The sequence below is a fragment of the Mobula hypostoma genome, chromosome 7 (assembly GCF_963921235.1).
Source record: "Mobula hypostoma chromosome 7, sMobHyp1.1, whole genome shotgun sequence".
Taxonomy (NCBI): Eukaryota; Metazoa; Chordata; class Chondrichthyes; order Myliobatiformes; family Myliobatidae; genus Mobula; species Mobula hypostoma.
Window position 1 is genome coordinate 39339480 of NC_086103.1, and position 27361 is coordinate 39366840.

The following is a 27361-nucleotide window of genomic DNA, read 5'->3' on the forward strand; positions in this document are numbered from 1 at the left end:
AAGTGGGTGAAGGACAGCCAAACTAAAAGGCGAGGATGTGGCAGATATGACATTTTAACCTTCATATCATCACATCTTACACCAGGGAAAGAGTGAGCATAGCAAGAAGACACAAGGTGGTCATCCTGCATCAGCCAGGTTTCTCCCAAGCAGAAATTTTGCATCAGACAGGAGTTTTAATATGTGCTGTTCAAGCTCTTCTGAAGAAGCAGAAGGAAATGAGCAAGGCTGAGGACCAGAAACGCCGTGGTTGGCCATGGAAACTGAGTGTAGCAGACGAGAGATACATCAGACTGGCGTCCCTTCTAAACTGGAAGAAGTCCAGCACTGTTGTCAGCTCTGAACTCTCAGAAACCACCAGGACCCAAATACACCCCACTACAATCTGGAGAAGAAGTCTTGTCAGAAGAGGTCTTCATGGAAGAGTTGCTGCCAAAAAGCCATTCCTCCGAAGTGGAAACAAAGCCAAGAGACTCGCCTACACATAAAGGACTGGGATGCTGAACAGTTTCAGCAATTTGACATTTTTGGTTCATACAGGAGGCAGTTTGTCCGTAAAAGATCTGGACAGTACTACATTGATGAGTGCAGTCAACAGTGAAGCACGGCAGAAGTTCCCTGCATGTTTGGAGCTGTACTTCTGCAAATGAGGCTGGTGATCTGGTCTGAATTAATGGAATCCTCAAAGCAGTGAAAAATGAAAAGGTTCTCATCCATCACACAATGCCATCAGGGAAGTGTCCAATTCCCCACAATTCTGCAGCAGGACAATGATCCCAAACACATGGCCAAAGTCCTAAAGAACTATCTCAGTGAAAAGAAGAACAAGGAGTTTTGCAACAGATGGTATGGCCTCATGGAGCCCTGGTATCAGCATCACTGAGGCTGTCTGGGATTACCTGGAGTGACAGAAGCAAGTGAGACAGCCTATGTCTGCAGAAGGACTGTGTCAAGTTCTCCAAGATGCTTGGAACAGCCCACCAGCCAATTTTCTTACAAATGTGCGTGACGGTGAATTGATGCGGTCTTAGAGGCGAAGGGTGGTCACACCAAGTATTGTTTTGTTTTAGTTTTTTACTGTTTACTGCTTGTTCTGGAAATGTTTTTGATATTTAGAAACTTTTAATTTCATTATTTTTGAAAGCATCTTGGCTTTACAGAAATTTTAACATGTGCCTAAGAATTCTGAATATTCCTGTATCTCCATATTAACCTCTTTCAAAATCCCGGGATGCTCCCACTCAATTTTTCCTATGTTCATGTTTGTATGAAACATAGAAAACCTACAGCACAATACAGGCCCTTTGGCCCACAAAGTTGTGCCGAACATGTCCCTACCTTAGAAATTACTAGACTTCCCCATAGCCCTCTATTTTTCTAAGCTCCATGTACCTATCTAAAAGTCTCTTAAAAGACCCTATTGTATCCGCCTCCACCATCGTTGCCGGCAGCCCATTCCATGCACTCACCACTCTCTGAGTAAAAAACTTACCCCTGACATCTCCTCTGTACCTGCGTCCTCTTGTGGCAACCATTTCAGCCCTGGGAAAAAGCCTCTGACTCTCCACACAGTCAATGCCTCTCATCATCTTATGCACCTCTATCAGGTCACCTTTCATCCTCCGTCGCTCCAAGGAGAAAAGTCCAAGTTCACTCAACCTGTTTTCATAAGGCATGCTCTCCAATCCAGGAAACAACCTTGTAAATCTCCTCTGCACCCTTTCTATGGCTTCCACATCCTTCCTGTAGTGAGACGACAAGTTATTTCAGTCATTTCAGTTATTATGACTACAAAGTTACTTCAAATCCTGATTTATTCAAGACTTATGGTAGGTTTTCCATGTTTCCTCTGTGAAACGATGTGAAAATATGCCTTTAGTTTATCTCTCAGTTCTTTATTCCCCGATATAATTTCTCCTCAGTCTGTAAACTCTACGTTTTTAGCTTTGCTAATCTATTGCTTTTTATACATCTAAAAAACTCAAACCATCTGCTTTCAGATTTGCCTCCCCTTCCTAATCCTCCTTTGAGAAGTCAGAAACTTTCCAAGTCCTGAGGCTTACTGCATCATTTGGCCTTTCACTTTGATGAAATCCTTAAATTCTCCAGGTACTTTTGGCTTGTCCATTTTCCTGCTGGACTCCTGTTGCCTTAATAGAACATTTACTACTTGTAAATTATGTACAGTATTTATTTTAAAAGTTATCCATGTTTGCGCTGTCATTCTTTTTAATAGATTTCCCCTCCCATAGCCAATTCATGATCACGTCTGGGCAATTTCTTTTACTCGGGTTTAAGATGTTAGTTTCAGATTGAAGTCATTTTCACTTGCAGTTCTTTTACGAAATTCTTTCATATCATGATCACTGTTCTTATGTCCAAATCATCAAGTGATCTGTTCTCATAGTACATTACTAAAACTCTAAAAAGTAAGCCTATATCCATGTTGGTTCCACAACTTCCCAAACTAGAAAATGATCTCTTTCACACTCCATGGATTTGTCTTCTACACTATTATTGCAAGTTTGGTGTCCCCAGGCAATATGTAAATTCCTCCATGTTACTTAAAATCTCATTTTCTAAGTTTATACAGTTGACTATTTTACCACTGAGGTCCATTGTCACCAGTGTAGTCGGGTCTGTAAGTTCTATCCTCTCCTGACGTCTTTGGTTATCATTAGTGTTAACTGCATTATAATTTTGTCCTTTCTCTTCAGCTTGTTATAAGACCATAAGATTTTGGAGCAGAATTAGGCCAGTGGAGTCGGCTACACCATTTCATCATGGCTGATCTATTTTCCCTCCCAGACCCAATCTCCAGCCTTTTCCCCATGTCGCTTCACTCCTGATTAATCAAGCGTCAACTTCTGCCTTAAATATACCCAATGACAGCCTCCACAGCAATCTGTGGCAAAGAATTCCACAGATTTACCACTCTCTGGCATATGAAATTCCTCTCATCTCCATTCTAAATGGATGTCCCTCTATTCTGAGGCTGTGTCCTCTGGTATTAGACTCACTCATCATAGGAAACATCCTCTCCACATCCACTCTGTCGAGGCTTTTCAACATTCAATAGGCTTCAATGAGATTCACCCTTGTTCTTCTGAATTCCAGTGAGTACAGGCCCAGAGCCATCAAACACTCCTCGTATGATAAGCCTTTCAATCCTGGAATCATTTCCACGAACCTCCTTTGAACCCTCTCCAATGTCAGCACATCCTTTGCTTAGATAAGGAGCCCAAAACTGCTCACAATACTCCAAGTGAGGCCTCAGCAGTGCGTTATACAGCCTCAACATTACATCTTTGCTCTTATTTTTGAGTCCTCTCAAAATGAAAACTAACATTGCATTTGCTTTCCTCACCACAGACTCAACCTACAAATAAATCTTTAGAGAATTCTGCATGAGGATTCCCATAAAACCATAAGATACAGAAGCAGAATTAAGACATTGACCCAATCGAGTCTGCTCCGCCATTTCATCTTGGCTGATCCAATTTTCCTCTCAGCTCCAATCTCTTACCTTCTCCCCATATCGAGGAGCCCATGCTATTTTATTATGTGCCTCCAAATACCCTGAGACCTCATCCTGAATAATCGACTCCAACATCTTCCCAACCACTGAGGTGAGACTAACAGGTCTATTGTTCCTTTTCTTCTGCCTCTCTCCCTTCTTGAAGAATGGAGTGACGTTTGCAATTTTCCAGTCTTCTGGAACCATTCAGAATCTAGTGATTTTTGAAAGATCATTAATAATGCCTCCACAATCTCTTCAACCACCTCTTTCAGAACTTTGGCGTGTACACCATCTGATCCAAGTGACTTATCTACTTTCAGACCTTTCAATTTCCCAAGATCCTTCTCTCTAGCTATGGTAACTTTGCACAATTCATGACCCCTGACACCTGGAACTTCCACCATACTGCTCCTGTCTTCCACAGTGAAAATTGATGCAAAATACTTATTCAGTTCATCCACCATTTCGTTGTCCCCCTTACTACGTCTCCAGCATCGTTTTCCAACTGTCTGATAACCACACTTGCCTCTCTTCTACACCTTATGTATCTGAGGAAACTTTTGGTATCCTCTTTAATATTATTATTGGCTAGCTTATTTTCATATTCCATCAGTACCTTCTTAATGACCTATTTAGTGACTCCCAAGTCACTTTACAGCACAGATTTTTGAGTTTTCTCTCCAATCAGAAAATAGTCAACGCTTTTATTTCTTCTACCAAAGTGCATGAGCATACACTTGCTGACACTGTATTCCATCTGTCACTTCTTTGCCCATTCCCCTACTCCATCTAAGACTTTCTGTAGCCTCCATGTTTCCTCAGAACTACCACTTATCTTCGTATCGTCTGCAAACTTGGCAACAAAACCATCAACTCCTTCAACAAAGTCATTGACATAGAGCATAAAAAGAAATGGTCCCAACACAGACCTCTGTGGGACACCACTAGCCAACCAGAAAAGGCTCCCTTCATTCCCACTCTTTGCCTTGTGCCAATTAGCCAATGCTCTATCCATGCTAGTTCCTGTATGTCATGAATGTGTTTTAGCGCTATATATAGGATATTTCATTGTAGCTAAAATAGTTTCAGACTTGTTCCAAATCCAAAGATAGAATCATTATCAACAGTGTACAAATTCCACAAGTGTAAAGTAATTCTTGATGTAATTTGGCTTTGGAAACTTGCCTTGTATAATTTAATCTTATCCATTCATCTGAGGAAGAGGATACCTGGGTGGAAGCATTCTAAAACTACATTCCAGGCTGCACTGTCAGAAGCAAATCTGTTTATTAAATCAAAACGAATGAAGAGGGTTTATATCTATAAGTTTACAGCTCCCACTGTAAACAGTCCATCAAAGGAGACACTTGATACTCTGCATCACTTCATTTATTCTGTGGAGGACTTAGAACTGATGAAAGAAATTACAGGACATCTAGTGCATATTCTTAAGATATCACTAACTAGTAATTTATCTGGGATCGGAAGAAGATATTTGACTGTTACCCAAGAGTTTGGTCATTCAAGGTTAAGTTATGGAAACTTCATTAAAGAAAGAAAAAAAGCATAGAAAGGATCCTTGCCATAGAGGGAGTGCAAAGAAGGTTCACCAGATTGATTCCTGGGATGGCAGGACTTTCATATGATGAAAGACTGGATCGACTAGGCTTATACTCGTTGGAATTTAGAAGATTGAGGGGGGATCTTATTGAAACGTAGAAAATCCTAAAGGGATTGGACAGGCTAGATGCAGGAAGATTGTTCCCAATTTTGGGGAAGTCCAGAACGACGGGTCACAGTTTGACGATAAAGGGGAAGCCTTTTAGGACCGAGATGAGGAAAACCTTCTTCACACAGAGACTGGTGAATCTGTGGAATTCTCTGCCACAGGAAACAGTTGAGGCCAGTTCATTGGCAATATTTAAGAGGGAGTTAGATGTGGCCCTTGCGGCTAAAGGGATCAGGGGTTTATGGAGGGAAGGCTGGTACAGGGTTCTGAGTTGGATGATCAGCCATGATCATACTGAATGGCGGTGCAGGCTCAAAGGGCCGAATGGCCTACTCCTGCACCTATTTTCTATGTTTCTATGAAATAAGACGATAAGCTGTGTACATACATCTACTGATGCTTCTGGACACATCTTCAATGATGTTCCTGGAATCATCGGGTGTTTCGGGTCTTTCAACATCATACAACCTCCTCCAGGTGACCCAGCCGGGGCTGATCAGACCCCAGCTTGTGTCCAGATGGCTAGCTACTTATGACTCCATGGCTCCCCTCTTTTGAGCCACAGCCATCTTGAGACCCTCTCTGCCGCATCGGTGGTACAGCGGATGGCTCTCCTCTTCCTCTCTCCCTCAATGCCCAAATTGCTGAAGGCTCTAACTAAAGAACGGGCTACGAATCCCCTACAACCAACCTCCACTGGGAGACACCTCGCTCTCCATCCAGCCTGCTGACAGTTGCTGACCAGTCAGAAAGTGATTAAAAGAAGTCTCCTTCAGGTGTATTTTGTCTCATTCGAGTGTATTTTACTTTGAGGGAGTGACAAATAACTCGACAAGGTTAAGACTGGGGAAGTGATTTATTTAGATTTTAATAAGGTATTTTGATAATAATTCTTCTGGAACAATCAGTACTGAAAATTAAGAAAGCAGGAATGATTGGAAATATTTTACAGATGTTTTAAGTTGATTGATCACTAAAGACAGATTTCTATAGATATATGATGGAGTATTCTGATTGGCTGCACCACAGCCTAGTATAGAGGCCCCGATGCACAGACAGCTGTAGACTCAACCAGCTGCATCGTGGGCGCAGTCTTTCGCACCACCAAGGACATCTTCAAAAGGCGGCTCCTCAGGAGGGTGGTATCCATTACTAAGGGCTCTCACCACCTGGGGCTCTCCCCCTTTTTGTTATTACCACTGGGGACCAGGCACAGGAGCTTGACGACTCACACCCAATGATTCAGAAACAACCTCTTCCTCTCAGCCATCAGATTTCTGAATGGTGTTTGACCCACTAATAACATTTAACTTTTGCTTATTCTTGTAATTTATATAATGGTTTATATCTTTGCACTATACTGTTGCTGCAGAAACCATGTCAGTTAAGTCAGTGGTAATAAATATAATTCTGATGAGCTGGTTGTACGATGACCAAATCAGCATGTGGCACCACATTTGCACTCTGCATCACAGAATGATCTACTTCAGGGGAATTTTTAATGACTTCATAAATGATCTGGAACTAAGAATCACAGGCAGTGTCTAAATTTGTGCTTCATAATGAAAGTAATAGTAAATAAACAGAAGCATAAGCTGTAAGGTTGTTTGAACATGTTGTCACCAGATAAGATTTAATGGAGAGAAATACAAAGTATAAATTAAAAATACATTTAAACTGTTGCATCGACGTCTATTAGGAATGAATAAATCAAAACAGATTTTGAGATATATTGAAAGTCTGATATCACAATAATCCTATCACTTTATGAATGATTGTTCTGCATTGCCCTTGGGAATATGGTGTATATTTCTTATTTCTGAAGTACAAAAATGTTTTTTTAACCGAAGCTTTACATAAGTTCAACTAGAATGAGACGATGAGGGCGGGATTACTTGATGATAAACTATTATGCAGAGTTGGAATATTCTTTCCGGGGAAAAAATGGCTAGAGGTGATTTGATTGCTGTTCTAAGATCCTAAAGGGAGTGGACGTGGACTTGGAAAAAAAGCTTGTGTTTCCCCCAGACATTGCGGCTACAAAACTCCGGCCAGACATGGTCCTGTGGTCCACAACAGCCAAACTGGCATATGTTGTGGAATTGACAGTACCAGGGGAAGATGGTGTCGAAGAAGCTTATGAGAGGAAAAAGACTGAGTACTCTGAACTGGCAACTGAAGCTGCCCAGAATGGCTGGAAGACCAAGATTTTCCCTGTAGAAGTGGGATGCTGGGGATTCGTTGCTACATCTACGACCAGTCTATTGAAGAAGAAGGGGGTGAGGGGTCACTCCCTCCAACAAGCAATCAAGTCCTCGTCAAACGCAGCAGAAGAAAGCAGCAATTGGATTTGGATTAAAGGAAAGACAACAACTGGGCTGCAAGATGAAGACAGGAGGGTATGGAACTGAGGGGGGTGTATCTGGGACACCAGGTAGCACCGTTGAGCCCTCTGGAGACGTCGTGGGCTTATCAACGAAACATCAAAGAAGGAATGTGCCCACCTGATGACCCTAATGACGTACCTAGCCTCCCTCCTTGTCACCACTGCAAGCCCACTACCAACATCGAGAGTGCCGACTTACCATAAGGATTGAAACATCAAGTCCTAGTAGCTCTACTATTGTTTTGCTCAGTTTATATGTAAAGTCTGCCATGATTACCCTTGTACATACACATCTAATCCCCTAATTTATACTATGGTCTGCATTACCACTGAGGCCCAGTGCCACCCATATCTTCTCAGGTTTGTCTGCTCTTGACCCTTCCTGGCATCTTTGGTTATCATTACCCATTCTCCTACATCCATTATCATTTTGTCCTTTCTCTTAACTTTCTAAGGTTCCCTTAACCTGGAACCTCCTTCCTCCTCACTTATCTGTTTATTTCAAAGCCTTAACTACAGTGTTAGTTAAGTTTCAATAGGTACATTTAATGTCAGATAAATGTATACAATATACATCCTGAAATTCTCTTTCTTCGCAAACATCCATGAAAACAGAGGAATGCCCCAAAGAATGAATGACAGTTAAATGTTAGAACCCAAACACCCCCCCAGCTCCCCACCCTCCACCGAGCACACAAGCGTGCAACAAAGCATCAATAAAGACACAGACTTGCAGTACCCCAAAGACTACTCGTTCACCCGATAATTCAACATACCACAGGGTCTCTCTCCATTATAAGGGAAAAAGAGGTGTCCCTGTTTCACATAACAAAACAACTCACCAATTTATGGTGTTAAAAGTCTGTTCAATTTGCTGGGACACTGCACCCAGACTGATTGAAATAAAACCCATCCTAGTGGGCTTCATTGAACAGAACATCCCCTTTCCCTCAGTACAGCTAGCAGTGTCCCTGAAATGATATCTATTTCTTCCACACCAATATTTATCCTACATGCTCAGTTCTGCAATTTGTCTGAACCCCTATAATCAATACTCTAATGCCTCAAACTTTCAACAGAACCTTTCCTTTGTTATATTGATTTCCAGATGACCAATGACAACTGGATCTTCCCAACAATTCTGCATTCCTCTTCAGCCTTAATGCCGCCCTTAACTCAGCAAATGGATAAGCAACAGCCTCCAGGCCTCGTGTTCACAAATATAGAGAGCAAACGGTGTTTATCTCTCGAACAATACTCTTCCCATTTATCATCACATCCCACTTCACTCTACCAACTTGAACAGCCCCGCATAGCACAATCCAGCAGACTGCTAGAACCTCTACCTGTTTAGACAAGTTCAAAAGCAACAATCTGCTGGAGGAACTCAGCAGATCGAGAGGCATCTGAGCGAGGAATGGAACTGTCAACGTTCTGAGTCGAAACTCTGCATCAGGACTGGAGACACAAGGAGACAAGTTCACAAGCTGAGGCTCCAATACAGTTATCTTCTGGGACCCGATACCTGTCCCATATTGTCACACACTCCTGTCCCTCTTTATTGATCCATTCCCTATGGGTGTGACCGACTCCTGGAACAAGGTATCTAGATCACGTGGGCCTTTCCTGATATACTGTAGCGTTCAGTGCTTGGACTTCAGTTTATCAAATCTGAGGCAAAGTACCTTCAATTGCCTCAACTCCCCCATATTACACCCTCACCTGACTGAAATCACTCCCTCACCACAGTCCACATCCTTGGAAAACTGCATCCAGAGGCATTATGCTAAAAATCAAACAGGGAATGAGGAAAGGACAAGAAAGAAAGAGAAATGATGAATTTGAATAACATTTCCCTAACAATAGTGGGAATTGCAAACAGAATGAGGCTGTAAGCAGAGAATGGTGAGAACTGTATACCGAACGAGAAGGTAAGCAAAGGCAGTACACAGAGAGTGAAGTACCATTTAGAGGGAGCAAGTTCTAGAGCTGGAATCACATACTGTACTGTAATATTGCTTGTAGAGGCTTGGGTTCTGTAAGTAATTGACGTTACAGGAATTATAACTCCACAATCTGATCTTTATTACTATCCTTGATAACATTCACCTTTAAAATTTTAAGATATCTTTGCAATAAATACCGATTACCCCCCCCGCACACACACAAACACACACACACACACACACACACACACACACTCACACACACACAAACACACACACACACACACACACGCACACTCACACACACTCACACACACACACACTCACACACACTCACACACACAAACACACACACAAACACAAACACACAAACACAAACACACACACACACACAATCACACACACACCACACATGCACAAACACACACACACACAGACACACACAAACACACACACACACACTCACACACACAAACACACACACACACAAACACAAATACACACACACAAACACAAACACACACACAAACACAAACACACACACACAAACAAACACAAATACACACACACGCACAAACACAAACACACACACACACACACACACACACAATAGACTTGGAAGGTAATATATATCATTTCTTAGACTTAAGGTAATGGTTTTTTTAATGAGATGCAGTGAAATTCTTTTGTTTGTTTGCCATACAGACTGATCATGCCAAACAACAGCACATGGAGATAGTACAGAAGGAAGAAAACAGAATGCAGAATATAGTATTACAGGTACAGGTAGATAATAAAATGCAAGGCCTTTATACTAGAGTGAGAGATCAAGTGTTTGATTTTATCATATAAGAGAATCAGAATCCAGTTTATTATCACCCACGTGTCATGAAATTTGTTAAATTAGCAGCAGCAGTTCAATACAATACATAATATAAAAGAAGAAGAAAAATAATAAAATAAAAATAATAATAATAATAATAAATAAATCTTATTTAGTATACTTTATACAGTATATGTATATTGAATAGATTAAAAATTGTGCAAAAACAGAAATAATATATATTAAAAAAGTGAGGTAGTGATCATGGGTTCAATGTCCATTTAGGAATCGGATGGCAGAGGGGAAGAAGCTGTTTCTGAATCGCTGAGTGTGTGCCTTCAGGCTTCTGTATCTCCTACCTGATGGTAACAGTGAGAAAAGGGCATGCCCTGGGTGCTGGAGGTCCTTGATAATGGACGCTGCTTTTCTGAGACACCGCTCCCTAAAGATGTCCTGGGTGCTTGGTAGACTAGTACCCAAGATACAGCCAACTACCTATTTACGACCTTCTGCAGTTTCTTTCAGTCCTGTGCAGTAACCTCCATACCAGACAGTGATGCAGCCTGTCAGAATGCTCTCCACAGTACATCTATAGCAGTTTTTGAGTGTATTTGTTGACATACCAAATTTCTTCAAACTCCTAATGAAGTATAGTTGCTATCTTGCCTTCTTTATAACTGCATCAATATGTTGGGACCAGGTTAAATCCTCAGAGATCTTGACCAGGAACTTGAAACTGCTCACTCTCTTCACTTCTGGTCCCTCTGTGAGGATGAAGTCCATTCAAGAATCTCACACCAGCGGGGTAAAAGCCTGGTGCTCTCAAGCTTTCGTATATTCTGATTGATGGAAGGGTGGGGGGAGAGAGAAGAGAGAGTAACTGGGGTGGGAGGGGTCATTGATTATGCTGCCTGCTTTCGGGAGGCAGTGGGAAGTGTAGACAGATTTGGTGGAGGGGAGGCTAGTTCTCACGATGGACTAGGCAGCTTTCACAACTCTCTGCAATTTCTTGCAGTCGTGGGCAGAGCAGTAGCCATCCCAAGCTATGACACTTCCATATAGGAGGCTTCCTGTGGTGCATCAGTAAAAATTGATGAGGGTCATCAGAGACGTGCCGAGTTTCTTTAACCTTCTGAAGGAAAAAAGGTGTTGGTCTGTTAAAGGACAAAAAAAGTCAAGCATTTTTAATTGCTTTAAACTTTCTTAAATAGTAACTGAGGTATTCTCTCCCTTTCAATAACTCAAGGCACATGACCTGCTTTTTATTTATTATAGTTATGTAATGGATGTGTTCAGAATATAAAAGATTTAGAAATATTCCACATCAATTTCTGAAAATAATAGTGTCAGAATGTCTACAGCATGATACATGACTGAATAATTTTTGTGTGTTTGCAAGAAGAATAAAGAGAAAGATGAGAGCTATTATTTTACAACTTATGAACATCATTTTTCAGTGTTAGGGAAACAAATATCTTCCAAGATAAGAATTCAGATTCCATTAATAAAAATGAGCTGAGTATACCTACTGCTTTAAAGGTCTCTTGTGTATCCCTTGTGTAAACACACGCGGCTATTTTTCTTTGTAACCTGCTCTCATTGTCTCTCTTCTGTCTCCAATTGTGCTTCTGTCTTCTCCATTTTTCTTTTCTGACATGATTTACTTTGAGATGTCCATGTAGCTAGGAGGTAATGCCAATTCCATAGGAAAGTAATTTTTCCATTTTCGTAACGTATCTTCAAATCATTCTCGGCAAAGGACTAATGTGATGTGTTTGCATTCTGCAATTTAAACTGTATGACTTCTTGGAATGAGTTTTCCAACCCAGGAGCTGTGGAAAAATCTTCTTGATTTGGCTCATGCCGATCAGACAGTCCATTGAAAATCTCCTCTTTCCCACCCCCACCAAAACTTTCCATGTAGGATCCGATGCAAAGTCCCAATCAACATTGCCAGAAAACTGCTGCTGAAGTGAATAATAGGCCAAAAGATTGAGAGGCTTTCAGAAATAACAACAAATAATCAAAACCGAGATGCAACACAGAGCGTCATAGGAAGTCATTCCTGCTTGTGGCCATCAAACATTACAACTCCTTCCTTGGAGGGTTAGACACCCTGTGCTGATAGGCTGGTCCTGGACTTATTTCCTGGCATAAATTACATTTTACTATTTAATTATTTATGATTTTATTACTATTTAATTATTTATGGTGCAACTGTAACGAAAACCAATTTCCCCCGGGATCAATAAAGTATGACTATGACTATGACTATAAAAAAAATTAGAAAACAGGACAAAGATATTTGAGAATTGGTAGGAAACATGATTGTAAGAACTTCTTCAACCATGTAGAAAGGAAAAGGGTAGTAAAAATGAATATACACTCAGTGAGCACTTTATCAGATTGCTCGTGTACAAAGTTCAAAGTAAGTTTACTATCTAAGTACATATATGTCATCATGTGCAACCTGAGATTCATCGTCTTGCAGGCATACTCAATATATTCATAGCATAGTAACAGTAACCGTAACAGAGTCAATGAAAAACCAGACTAATTTACGTAAAAGACCACAAACTGTGCCAAAAAAAAATTAATAGTAGTGTTAAATAAATAAGCAATAAACTTTGAGAAAATGAGACGAAGACTCCTTGAAAGTGAGGTCATAGGTTGTGGGAACAAGAGAGGGGGAGCTTCTTTACTCAGAGAGTGGTAGCTGTGTGGAACAAGCTTCCAGCAGAAGTGGTTGAGGTAGGTTTGATGTTGTCATTTAAAGTTAAATTGGACAGCTATATGGACAGGAAAGGAATGAAGGGTTATGGGCTGAGTGCAGGTCGATGGGACTAGGTGAGGGTAAGAGTTCGGCACAGACTAGAAGGGCCGAGATGGCCTGTTTCCGTGCTGTAATTGTTATATGGTTGTATGGTTAATTAATATTTTAGGATCATCATCTAAAATTCCTCAGATCCTGGAATGATCCCATAAGATTGGAATGTAATAAGTGTGATGTTGCTGGTTGACAGGTTCTTGATTGGACATGGCATCAAAGGTTACGCGGAGAAGACCGGGAACTGGCGTTGAGGAGGAGATATAACAAAGGATCAGCCGTGATTGAATGGTGGAGCAGAGTCGATGGGCCAGATGGCCTAATTCTGCTCCTATGTCTTATCGTCTTATGGACATATGGAGATGGGAAACCTAGGGAACTATGGGCCTTTTAGCATGACGTCTGTTGCGGCAAAATCCTGAAATCCATTATTAAGTGCACTGTAACATGGTACTTAGAAATACATAACATCACTCATTAAAATCAACATGGTTTATGACAGGAAAATTTTTGTTTAAGAGTATTACTAAACCTGTCTTTTAATTTTCAGTTTACTTATTACTATTTAACTGTTACAATGAGATTCAAGCTCGAGTCTCACGATCAATGGTCAAGCCCTTACATACAAGACCAGCATGTCCCCTCAAACAATAGTGCAACTCCTTCCCGGTGTTTTGCTCCTCTTCCAAACATTGTTTTCCTATTTCTTTCTTGCACCTCTCATTGGCTCCTTCATTTGCGTTTCTGCTTTCTGTGGGTGCCCTAGTCAACTGAATTTCACTTCTCGATCTACTTATGCAAAACTATTTTTAGTTTCTATGTATAACTTTTATTTTTGAGCTGTGCATTTGCTCTGGATTGTATCTACTTCAAGTATACACACAGTTGATCAGCAGGCTTACCCACTATTAATTCAATTTAGTTTACATGATTGAAGCCTTTCTCCTTTTGCTTTATATCTTTATCACTGGCTCCTTTGGAGGGAAATTTTCAGGTTTAGCTCCCCACACTAATTAAGCAGAAGTTTTGCCAAATGCTGTTATACCACTTATCATTCCAATTCTTTCCTCCAGGCTTATAACTTGACAGGAGTTTACAGATCGTTCTTTGCTGCCAGAACCCTGTTAAACTGGTAAGAAGCTAGTTTTTGAGAAATATGTTGAAAGTGTTTTAGTGCTATATATAAACATTCCATTGTGGCTAAAATAGTTCCGAACTTGTTCCAGCTCCAAAAATAGTATCGTTAACAACAGTGTCCAAATTCCACAAGTGTAAAGTAGAATTAATTCTTGACGTAATTCTGCTTTCATAACTTATCGGTGTAACTTACTATCAACAAATAAAGATTCTAGGAATGCAATCGCCTTAATGAAAGACATTCTAAAAACTAGATTGTGTGCTGTGTGCCATAAGCAAAAATGAGTCCAAATGAACGAAGCGTGTTTACAACTCCCACTGAAACCACTCCATCTAAGGGAGCCATTTCATATCCCGTGGAAGTCCTGGAATTAATAAAGGGCATTAAGCATATTCTCTAGATATCATTAATGAATAGAGTTACCTGGGACTGGAAGAATGTAATTGATCGTTACCCAAGAAACAATATATTGAATAGTGTCACAAACACAAGGAAATCTGCAGATGCTGAAAATCCAAAGCAACACAGACAAAATGCTGGAGAAACTCTGCAGGCCAGGCAGCATCTGTGGAAAGAAAGTAAACAATTGATGCTTTGGGCCAAGGCTCTTCTTCAGGACTGGAAAGGAAAGGAAAGGGTTAGAAAATGGGAGAGGGGACTTACAAGAAGTGGGAATTCCCAATGGCCACCCATTTCAATTCCACTTCCTATTTTCATTCCAGCATGTCAGTCCATGGCCTCATCTACTGCTGTGATGAGGCCACACTCAGGTTGGAGGAGCAACACCTTATATTCCGTCTGGGTAGCCTCCAACCTGATGGCATGAACATCAATTTCTCAAACTTCCGGTAATTGCCCCCAGCACCTTTCACCATTTCCCATTGCTGTTTCCCTCTCCTGCCTTATCTCCTTACCAGCCCATCACTCCCCTGTGGTGCTCCTCCCCACTTCCCTTTCTTCCATGGTCTTCTGTCCTCTCCTATCAGATTCCCCCTTCTCCAGCCCTGTATCTCTTTCACCAATCAACTTCCCAGCTCTTTACTTCACCTGTTTCACCTGTCACCTGCCACCTTGTTCCTCTTCCTCCCCTCCCCTCCCCTCCCCTCTCCCCCACCTTCTTACTCTGGCTTGCTCCCTTCCTTTCCAATCCTGAAGAAGGGCCTTGCCTGAAATGCTGACTGGTTTCCATAGTCGCTGCCTGGCCTGCTGAGCTCCTCCAGCATTTTGAGTAGTTTATTAGGTACATTGAGCATACTGGTGTAATAGAATATTCAGTAGAACCTTTGAAGCTTAAGTTATGGGAAAGGCTGATACAGCAATGTAGTCTTATCTCTTTATAAATCATTAGTTTACTTGTGCTTGGAATATTGTGCACATTTCTTCCTTCTGCTGTACAAAAATGGTGTTATAATTTTAAAAATATACAAAAGATCAACTGAAATGATTGAAGTGATGGAAGGGTTGCATTACGGTAAATAATTCTGCTTATTGGTAATGATTGCTTGAATAAATGGCAAAAGGTGATTAGAGTAACAAAATAATTTTAATAGTCATAGTCATAGTCATACTTTATTGATTCCGGGGGAAATTGGTTTTCGTTACAATTGCACCATAAATTAAATAGTAATAAAACCATAAATAGTTAAATAGTAATATGTAAATTATGCCGGTAAATTATGAAATAAGTCCAGGACCAGCCTGTCGACACAGGGTGTCTGACCCTCCAAGGGAGGAGTTGTAAAGTTTGACGGCCACAGGCAGGAATGACTTCCTATGATGCTCTTTGCTGCATCTCGGTGGAATGAGTCTCTGGCTGAATGTACTCCTGTGTCCACCCAGTATATTATGTAGCGGATGGGAGACATTGACCAAGATGGCATGCAACTTAGATAGCATCCTCTTTTCAGACACCACCGTGAGAGAGTCCAGTTCCACCCCCACAACATCACTGGCCTTACGAACGAGTTTGTTGATTCTGTTGGTGTCTGCTACCCTCAGCCTGCTGCCACAGCACACAACAGCAAACATGATAGCACTGGCCACCACAGTCTCGTAGAACATCCTCAGCATCGTCCGGCAGATGTTAAAGGACCTCAGTCTCCTCAGGAAATAGAGACGGCTCTGACCCTTCTTGTAGACAGCCTCAGTGTTCTTTGACCAGTCCAGTTTATTGTCAATTCGTATCCCCAGGTATTTGTAATCCTCCAGCATGTCCACACTGACCCCCTGGATGGAAACAGGGGTCACCGGTACCTTAGCTCTCCTCAGGTCCACCACCAGCTCCTTAGTCTTTTTCACATTAAGCTGCAGATAATTCTGCTCACACCGTGTGACAAAGTTTCCTACCGTAGCCCTGTACTCAGCCTCATCTCCCTTGCTGATGCATCCAACTATGGCAGAGTCATCCGAAAACTTCTGAAGATGACAAGACTCTGTGCAGTAGTTGAAGTCCGAGGTGTAAATGGTGAAGAGAAAGGGAGACAAGACAGTCCCCTGTGGAGCCCCAGTGCTGCTGATCACTCTGTCGGACACACAGTGTTGCAAGCACACGTACTGTGGTCTGCCAGTCAGGTAATCAAGAATCCATGATACCAGGGAAGCATCCACCTGCATCGCTGTCAGCTTCTCCCCCAGCAGAGCAGGGCGGATGGTGTTGAACGCACTGGAGAAGTCAGAAAACATGACCCTCACAGTGCTCGCTGGCTTGTCCAGGTGGGCATAGACACGGTTCAGCAGGTAGACGATGGCATCCTCAACTCCTAGTCGGGTCTGGTAGGCAAACTGGAGGGGATCTAAGTGTGGCCTGACCATAGGCCGGAGCAGCTCCAGAACAAGTCTCTCTAATGGGGGATGGATGGGTTTAAAACTAATCTGTAAACATGGTTTTGTGACTGTGTTAAATAGAAAAAGACTTATGGTTGGAGCTGATGCTGTTTTATTATTGTGCAAGTTTTTTCTTTTGGGCTGTTGTGGTAAACCATATATATGTTTTAACTGGGTTAAGTGTCTGGACACGCCCCTTTGCTGACTGCCCCTGTGGCTCCTCCCACAGAGTCCTGTATAAAGGTGTTTCGCCTTGCCCCTCCCCCTCAGTCCAGGGGCAGACACTCAGCATGGAGGTCGTATTGTACAGCGAATAAAAGCCTTTCAGTATTTTACCCAACCTCAGTCTTTTGGAGTTATTGAAGGTGCGCTTCAGCTGTGGAATATGATTTGTCTAAAATTAGATTAGATTAGGTTAGATTAGATTATGAAGACACGTTGTCCTCTTTTATTGTCATTTAGTAATGCATGCATTAAGAAATGATACAATATTTCCTCTGGTGTGATATCACAAAACACAGGACTGACCAAGACTGGAAAAACTGACAAAACCACATAATTATACATATAGTTACAACAGTGCAACAATTCACAACTTGAGGAAGAAGTCCATGAGCACAGTAAAGTTCAAAGTTTCTCGAAAGTCCCACATCTCACGCAGACGGGAGAAGGAAGAAAAACTCTCCCTGCCATGCTGACCACAATCTGACTCTGAGTCATCCGAAAACTTCGAGCTCTGATCAGCTCTCCTACACCGAGCACTGAGCGTCATCTCTGTCCAAATGATTCGACCTCCTTCTCGGTCACCAAAAGCAGGCAAGGCCGGGGATTTTGAGGCCTACCCTCCAAAAGATTCCCGACCATGCAGTAACGACAGCAGCGAACAAGTGTTTCAGAAATTTCTCCAGATGTTCCTCTGTGCTTTCACATCAATTCTCCATCAAATCAGAATTGTCCACGGCCTCTATTTAACAGATACGATATCCTTTTTCACCGGGGGGCTGCGCACGTGCAGGCGCGCTGCTCTTTCTCCTCCCGTTCAAGATTAGAGATTACAGCAGAATGCTTTCAAAGAGGATATGACTTTTGTCCTGCGGTTGCCAATACTGGCAGTTTTTCTTTGTTCATGTCTAGATCTGTTTAATCACTCATTGGAGGCCAATTGTTATGATCAGCCACACACAGCCTGTGGTTGCATCATATGATTATATCATCCTGGTTTGGACCTGGATGGTACAAAACAAACTGAATGGGTCTTGGTCTTATTTGGAAGTTCTACCATATGACCCGGTGCAGAAGAATGTTTCTTTCAATGGGATGAGCGTAATGTAAGTCAGACTTCTGACAAGGTTCTGTGTGGTAGACTGGTTTAGAAGGTTATGGCAAATGGCATCCAAGGCATGCTTGCGAAATGAATCCAGAAGTCACTTGACGGTGGGAGACAGAAAGTAGTGATGCACAGATGCTATTCTGAATGGAAGACTTTAACTCGTGTGTACACAGAGGCTGTATAGAAGAAGGGCCAGAGTCACCTCTGCTTCCTGAGGAGACTGAGGTTCTTTGGAGTATGCAGGCCTCTCCTTCACATGTTCCACCAGTCTGTTGTCACCAGTACAATCTTCTATGTGGTGGTGTGCTGGGGCAATGGCATCAACATGGGTGATGCCAACAGGCTTAATAAACTGATTAGAAAGGCAGACATCCCACATCTCCCAGAACTTCCTGGAGTCTCCCGCATATTAATAGTGGCTCCCTGTTGCCCGCAAATTGTATACAATATCACGGAAACCAATCTTTATGGGAGCTAGCGAGAGAAAAGCAAGAGAGAGCGCGAGAGCGACCACGAGAGAGAGCGCGCGTGCGAGAGCGAAAGCAAGCCAGCGTGCGAGCCAGAGGGCGAGAGAGTGAGAGAGAGAGCGAGTGAGAGTGGGTCAGCTCGAAAGCAAGCGAGAGAGGGAGAGAGAGCGATCGAGAGAGAAGGCAAGCGAGAGCGCTTGAGAGCGTGCGAGCGACCACGAGACAGAGAGAGAGAGAGAGAGCGCGCAAGCGAGAGCGTGCCATTGCAGAGTGTTCTAAAAAAAAACGTAAGTCACCCCAGACTACACTAAAGTGTACCCCAGCCTAACAGGGGTCAAAGTAATGACAGTGTTGCTCGCTGCACTGTTTGCAACAGTGACTTTTCTATTGCCCATGGTGGGTTAAGACTGTAAAAGACATGTTGAGGTGAGTTTAACAGGTGTCATTTGTTCATTAGCATAGCTAACGTTATTTAAACTAGCTGGCTAGCTGCTAAGGAGCTACTCTATTGCAGACATCCCACCTCTCCCAGAAGTCTCCCGCAAATTGATGGTGCTACCTCCCTGAAATGAGTTTTTGCAGGGTGGGATGTCTGGAAAGGCTGGCTCTGTTATAGGAGTAAAACTGGACATACTGGAGGCTGTGGAAAAACAAAGGACTCTATGGAAAATCCTGGCAATTCTGGACAATGTTTCTCACCTCTGCATGCCACTTTGGCTGAACGGTGGAGTACATTTAGTAATAGACTAAGATGTCTGTGCTACACCAAAGAGTGCTATATGAGGTCATTCTTACCCTCAGCCATCAGGCTCTATAATGAGTCAATCTATAGCAGGGGAAGTGATGACCCTCTCCTGTTAGACTGTTTGAGGTAACATATTTTTTATTCTTTCTACTTCTAATTTGTATGTCAGTGGACTTGTAATGCTACTGTGATACTGTAATTTCCATTAGGATCAATAAAGTGTCTATCTATCGATCACAGGGATTGGTGCTGGGACCTTTGTTCTTTGTAACATATGTAAATAATTTGGATGCGAATGCAGGTGCTCTGACTGTTAAGTTTCCAGATACTATAAAAAATTGGTGAAGCTGAAGGAAGCAAAGGAGGTTTCCCAAATATACAACAGGGCATTGATAAGCTGAAAAGTTGGGCAGAGCAGAGGCAGATGCAAGTTAATCCCGACATATGTGAGATAATGGGAGTCGACTTTTGGTAGGACATATAGAATAAATGGCAGGTTCTTTAAGAGTGTTATTGTAAAAAAGTACCTTGGCCTGCAAGTCCTTAGCACTCTGAAAGTTGTGGATATTGTAGTGACAGAGGCTTTGCATTCACAGGCAGAGGTGTGTATAATGATTGGGACGTCATTTTGTAGTTACACCAAAATTTTGTTAGTCTGCATCTGGAATATTATGTACATTTCTGCTTGCCACTCAACTGGGAGGATGTGGGATCAATAGACAATGTGCAGAAGAGATTCGTCAAGGTGTTGCCTGGAATGGAGGACAGGAATTATAAGGGGAGATTGGATAGACTTAGTTTATTCCCATTGAAACCAAGAGAGGCTGAGAGGTAATCTTATAGAGGTATATAAAATTATTAAGGACAGATAGAATTTTGACAAACTTCTATAAATGTGTGGTGGAGAGTATGTTGACTGGCTGCATCACAGCCTGGTATGGAAACACCAATGCCCTTGAACAGAAAATCCTACAAAGGGTAGTGGGTATAGCCCAGTCCTTCACAGGTAAAGGCCTCCCCACCATTGAGCATTTCTACATGAAATACTGTTGCAGAAAGGCAATATCTATCATCAGGGACCCCTCTACCCAGCACATGCTCTCTTCTCACTGCTGTATTAAGGAAGATGGAACAAGACCCTCAGGACTCACACTACCAGGCTCAGAAACAGTTATTACCCCTCAACCATCAGGTTCTTGAACCAAAGGGAATATCTTCACTTGCCCCATCATTGAAATGTTCCCACAACCTATCGACTCTTCATCTCATGTTCTCAATACTTATTGCTTATCGCTTATATCACTATTATTTCCTTAATTGTGTACTTGCAGTTTGTTGTCTTTTGCACTTTGGTTGAATACCCAAGTCAGTTGGCCTTTCATTGGTTCTATTATGGTTTTTGTACTATTGTGAATTTAATGAGTATGCCCTCAAGAAAATGAATCTCAATTGTATATGGAGACATATAGGCACCTTGATGATAAATTTACTTTGAACTTTGAATAGACAGCGGTTTCTTCCCAGAGCAGAGAGTCCAGAAATATAGAGAATAGGTTAAGATGAACATAGAACATCGAACAACACAGTACAGGTCCTTCCGCTGTTGATGTTCTGCCGACAAATTTACTTACTCTAAGGTCAATCTAATACTCCCCTCCCATATAACCATCCAGTTTTCCTTCATCCTTGTGCATATCTATGTCTCCCAAACGTCCCTCTGGCAGCACCCCAGGCAGCACGTTCCACAGACTCTCCAATCTCTGTGTAAAGAAACCTAGCCCTGATATACCCTTTATACTTCCCTCTAATCACCTTGTAAGTTCTGTTGCCTCAGATAAGCCATTTCTGTCTAGGGAAATAAGAGTGGCCGTTGATTCTATCTATGCCTCTTATCATCTTGTACACCACTATCAGGTCACCTCTTATCCTCCTTCGCTCCAAAGAGAATAGCCCAAGTTTTTGAAGTGAGAGAGGCAAATTTTAAGGGAGATAGGAGGGATTTTTTTTCTTGCAGGAGTGGTGGTTATCTGGAGCAAGCTGGACCGAAGAGGAATGTGGGAAGGACTACTTCAGCTAGAGTGTTGAAGGAATGGTTCAGATACCATGAAGAGGCTTGGTCTTTATGTAAATTCTGCTTGAAAAGACGTCATCAAACAATGTTTTGCAAGTGTCATAACAGCAGATCGTTGAGAATCTCAATCATTTATGATCTCTCACTTCTCCCAGCACAGCCCAGTAAGCATTGAGGTGTTTAATGCAGCAGATAGGTTCACTTTCTGAAAACATTTCTGAACTGCTGATACAATTCAGGTAAGAAACAATGCTTAAGCAATTCATTACATCTTAACTCCTCTGAGTTTTTAAAAATAAGCTTGACGGGAAAGTTTTTTTTAAAGAATTATTTATTTTTCTGCAAAACAGAATTCCTGCTTTAGTTTTCTTGTCCTACAACTTCTGCTGAATTGTTTCCATGTAGGAACAGGTCAGAATCACTGCCGTAAAGGCCAAATAACCTTTCAGCCGTCACCTTCTGGTACCACAGTGACCATCAGGAAACTTGGCTAAGGTAATTGAGTACGCCTGACCTCAACTCACCGCAAAACCTGAAACAAATGTTTCATGTACAGTACTGTGAAAAAGTCTTCGGCATATATATATATACACACACACACAGTATATGGTCATTTGGTTCCAAATAATTGGTTTATTGATCATTACAGGATGTCTCTCCAGTGCTTCCTGTCCCCTCCCCCCTCCCTTCTCCTTTTCCGAACCATGATTCCCCTCTCCCTGCCCCCTTCCCACTCTCAGTCCACAATAGAGACCCATATCAGAATCAGGTTTATCATCACTCACATACACCATGAAAATTTGTTTTTTTATGGCAGCAGCAGTACATAAAACTACCACAGAACTGTGCAAGAGTCTTAGACACCACAGCTGTATAACTGAGCCTATGACTTTTGCACTGCCCTGTATGTACGTTTGCTTCTGCTAAAAAATGACCTGAATGTTAACCACGTAAAATGCTAGAGGAACTCAGAAAGCAAGGCAGCAATTATGAAATGCAGTAAAGAGCTGACGTTTTGGGCCGAGACCCTTCATCAGCATGAAATGTTAACTGTTTATCTCTTCAGAAGTGTTTCAAGCATTTTATGTTTCTGTTTCAGTGTTTCTAACAATGGCAGTTTCTTGTGCTGTTCTAATTTATCACTCTCATTAAAGAGCGAATGAAGTAAAGGACCCCTTGTTATACTGTGTTTGTGTGACATCTGTTGATCTGTTAGGGTGGCACGGCAGTGTAGTGGTTATCACGGCACTTTACAGAACAGGAGACCCGGTTTAGTACCCTCCGCTGCCTGTAAGGAGTTTGTACGTTCTCCGGTGACCGCGTCGATTTCCTCCGGGAGCTCCAGTTTCCTCCCACAGTCCGAAGATGCACTGGTTAGTAGGTTAATTAGCCATTGTAAATTGTCCCGTGATTAGGCTAGGGTTAAATTGGGGGATCACTGGGCAGCATGGCTCAAAGGGCCAGAAGGACCTACTCCACACTGAATCTCAACAAGCTACTTACTGAGACTCATTTTAGGATCCATCAGATTCAGCTTCATTATTATTGTAATCTAGATCCAGCCAAGAACACAACAGAGAGATATGAAGAATTGCCAGTTTTTGACTTCATGGTAGTTTTCAGTAAAGATAGTGCGATAAATCAGGGTCATATTTTCCCCACATCTTCTCCTTCATCCTCCCATTTCAGACACCTTTGGAGCAATATTGGATAGAGGAAGCCAATATGTCAAGGCATTCTGGTTTAAATTCAATTGATATCAAGCTCACAAATAAGATTGTGATTTATTCCTCCAAACATATAATCACAACTGAACCCATCTCGGGCTTCCAGCCGGCTAGAGGTATCGACTTTAACCGACATTTCAATGACAGACTCTGACATCTTCATCAAGGACGATGCCTAGGTTTGTCTAGTCCGGTGGTATTTATACCCCAGTAGCCCGTCCCTCCTGATTGGTTTGTCCCCATCCAATCAGGTGTCTGCTGTCCCATCTTGTTTACAATCAAATTCTGGTTATTACTTACAGCAAGACCTTCGTCTTTGTTAAAAAAATGTCCCTAGTTTTATTTCAATGGCTTTTTTTACCAGGTGGTCCCAAAAGCCATCGGCTTGGTGCAGTAGTTTTGTGCCATCGAAGTCAATCCTATGACCATAGCAAATGCAATGTTTTGCTACTACCGATTTCTCCGGGTAACCCAAACAGATACACCTCCTGTGCTCCTTGACGTGGGTTTCCAATGTGCGTCCTATCTGGCCGATACACACATTCACAGAGAATCCTGTAACCACCAGCCGGCCTGAGTCCCAGGTCACCTTTGACCCACATAAGCTGTGACTCATTTCCTCACGGGTTTGTGGATGGTATTAATCCGGTATTTCTTCAGGTTCCTGGTGATCCTTCCAGAAACCATGGAACCCGGAGAGTCTCCATGAGGAAGTGAAACTATTACACACAACTTTCCCACAGAATGGCTAGACGGTGAAGGAAATCAATCGGGCTCTTTAAAAGGCCAATGGAAAAACCAGGAAACCCAACAGTGAGGAGGAGCCCGTTGCTACTGGCTGTCTTTCCTATATTTCCACAGTTTCTGGAATATTCACCAGGATCCTGAAGAAATACCGGATTAATACCATCCACAAATGTGTAAGGAACCTCAAGTCACAGCTAACGCAGGTTTATGATGCCCTGGGACTCAGGTCAGCTGGTGTTTACAGGATTCCCTGTGAACACAGAGCAGCGTGTATCGGCCAGATGGGATGCATGGGCACAGGAGGTGTATCCGTTTGGGTTACCTGGAGAAATCGGCGGTAACAGAACACTGCATTCACAACAGCCATAGGATTAACTTTAATGGCACAAAATTACTGCGCTGCGCCAAATGGCTTTTGGGACCACCCAGTGAAGGAGGCCACTGAAATAAAACTAAACACGATTCCTGTACCCTGCTTGAAGCCCGAGAGGAGTTTATTTTTTCATATACGCCCGGAAACACTAGATCCATATAACCACAAGTTGAACAGGTCCACTGATTTTCCCAGTGTCTAACTTCTGTTCTTCCCTACGTCACCTGGGTTACTGGCCCATTCACCCAGAGTAATCAAAAGGTTACAATTTCATACAGAACAACATCCACTGGTAGCAGAATGGTGAGGTCCTGCAGGCTCTGTTCTTGATTCACATTGGTAGTACACGAGATACAATGGAAAGCTTTTGCTTGTGTGCCATCCAGACAAATACATACGGTGAGTTAGTAATTAGAAAAACAGAATTCAGAATATGGTTCATCTTTTAGCATGTGAGAGGTTGACCTTCAAGTACTAAATTTACTGTGAGAATGATGAAATTACATTAAGAAATAGAAATGATTAAAGCTACCAAATTCAACAGTTTAACTTTGAGAAAAGGATTTCATTATCCTGACCCTGCACATGTACATTCCACATCACCCTGCTCTGTGGAAATAATCGATTTGGACAGTACGTAGGGACGGATTCCAAGTCAGTTTTCTCATTGGAAAATTAACTCATGTGCGAGGAAGTAGGTACAATGGGGATGTCAGGGGTAAGTTCTTCTTACAGAGAGAGGTGGGTGTGTGGAATGCACTGCCAGCAACAGTGGTAGAGGTGGATACAATAGGGTCTTTTAAGAGACTCTTAGATACATGGAGCTTAGAAAAATAGAGGGCTATGCGCTAGGGAAATTCGAGGCAGTTTCCAGAGTAGGTTACATGGTCGGCACAACATTGTGGGCCGAAGGGCCTGTAATGTGCTGTAGGTTTCTATATTCTATGTTCTAATAAGTATTTTACAGTTCATAACAGATGCTGCAATCAAATATGTTGGAGTTCAACTAATTTTTTGATATATATTCTTCTTTCTTCAGGCATTAACTACAGAAGCATCTAAGAAGTGAAGGATTGCATTAACATGTCACCTTGCAAGAATGTGAAAGTGGTATCTGAAGTGAATCTGAAAGTGGAGGATACGAAACTTTTCTATATTGAACTTACTCCTTCAAATGAAGTGAGTTTGTCCACTGAAAGGAAAATACCTTCTTGTAACTTACAAGTCAAATCAAATTCAGCAGATTTACCTGGCAGCAGAGCCGATTTCATAGCTAGCGTTCCTGATCCTGAAGGTAGTATAACAGATCACTGCAAGATAAACGGGGAAAAAGACTATGCCTCTTGCACCATCACTGAAACGTTGGAAAAGGTGAACAACACTCAGTGCACAATTTCAGTGCAGAACCAGGAGAAGGGAGATAAGCTGGCTGCCACAGAGAACTCTGACTGCTCTAGTAAGTGTAGAAGTTGCTGTACAGGATTTGTCTGTAGTCTTGTTTCCTTCGGATTGGTGATTCTCTCACCAGTGATAATGATTGGATATTGTTTGTATAAAATATTCAAATGTATATGTAAATATAACAACTTCTCTACCACTTAATGCACTTCTCCTCACATCGATACAAAAATGCAACTTGTGAGCTTAATAAAAGCTGGGAAATCCTCTTCAAATCCTTTATATGCCTTTGCATCAATGATAGTCATTGATATTTGGAGCCAACTGAAAGAAACAGGCAGGGTTGGAATATTCCAACCAAAATGGATGTATAATGAGATCAATATTAAATTTATTTTTCTCTTGTTATGAAAATTAAATTGTAATATCATTAATGTATCTTTTAAATCAGCCTCACAGCACTAGAAATACGAGAAACGTTTACCTCAAAGGAACCAAGGACAAATCATGGAAATGCATAGGGTATCAGTGCATTTGCTGATTGAGTGCTTATGACACCCTTCCTTTGCCACTACATCTGTACACATGGGGGATGAGAGAGGACCCGAACTGTAAGCTCTGTGGTCAAAAGGGGACACTGGCTCATATACTGTCTGGGTGTAAAACAGCTCTAACTCAAGGACGGTATAGGTGGCACCATGATAAGGTGCTTCTGGCTCTTGTTGACACACTAGAGCGGGAGAGATGCAAGAAGAGGACGGCTGGCACAGATTTGAGGAAGGCCATCACCTTCATCAGAGAGGGAGCCAGGCCTTTCGTAACCAAACAACCAAAGCCCAATCTGCTGCTAACGGCCAGGTCCTGGGAGATGAGGGTCGGTGTGGGAAGGAGGTTGCAGTTCCCGGATGTGGTGCACTCAACCCTACGTGCCAGCATTGTACTGTGGTCAACTGAAGACAAGGATATAATTCTGATTGAGCTGACTGTGCCGTGGGAGGAGGGATGGGAAGAGGCCCACGAGAGAAAGGCCTTGAAGTACCAGCCCTTACTGCAGGAGTGTAAAGACAAGGGATGGCAGGCATGGTTGTTCCCTGTGGAGATCGGCTGCAGAGGTTTCCCAGCCAAATCAGCGTAGCGGTTGTTGTCAGATCTGGGCCTGGACAAAAGGAGCAAAAAACAAGCAGCTCGTAGGATGGGGGAAGAGGCAGAACGAGCTTCTTGTTGGATTTGGAGTAGGCGAGAAGAGGAGAGCTGGAAGCCAGGAGCAGATGGGCAGAGATTTAGCCACCACTGCCGGCCCACCAACTGGAG

At 42.3% G+C, this 27361-nt stretch overlaps 1 long non-coding RNA gene across 2 annotated transcripts in view; it reads right to left on the reverse strand.

Annotated features, from left to right (window-relative positions):
* Positions 1 to 27361, reverse strand: part of LOC134349248 (uncharacterized) — a 51909-nt gene that overhangs the window by 9051 nt on the left and 15497 nt on the right. The window contains exon 3 of one of the 2 annotated variants that reach the window (XR_010018618.1): positions 1493 to 1743. The exons of the other annotated variant lie outside the window; for it this stretch is intronic. This is a non-coding gene — a long non-coding RNA (uncharacterized LOC134349248). The remainder of the gene's footprint in view (positions 1 to 1492; positions 1744 to 27361) is intronic. 2 annotated transcript variants of the gene reach the window in all.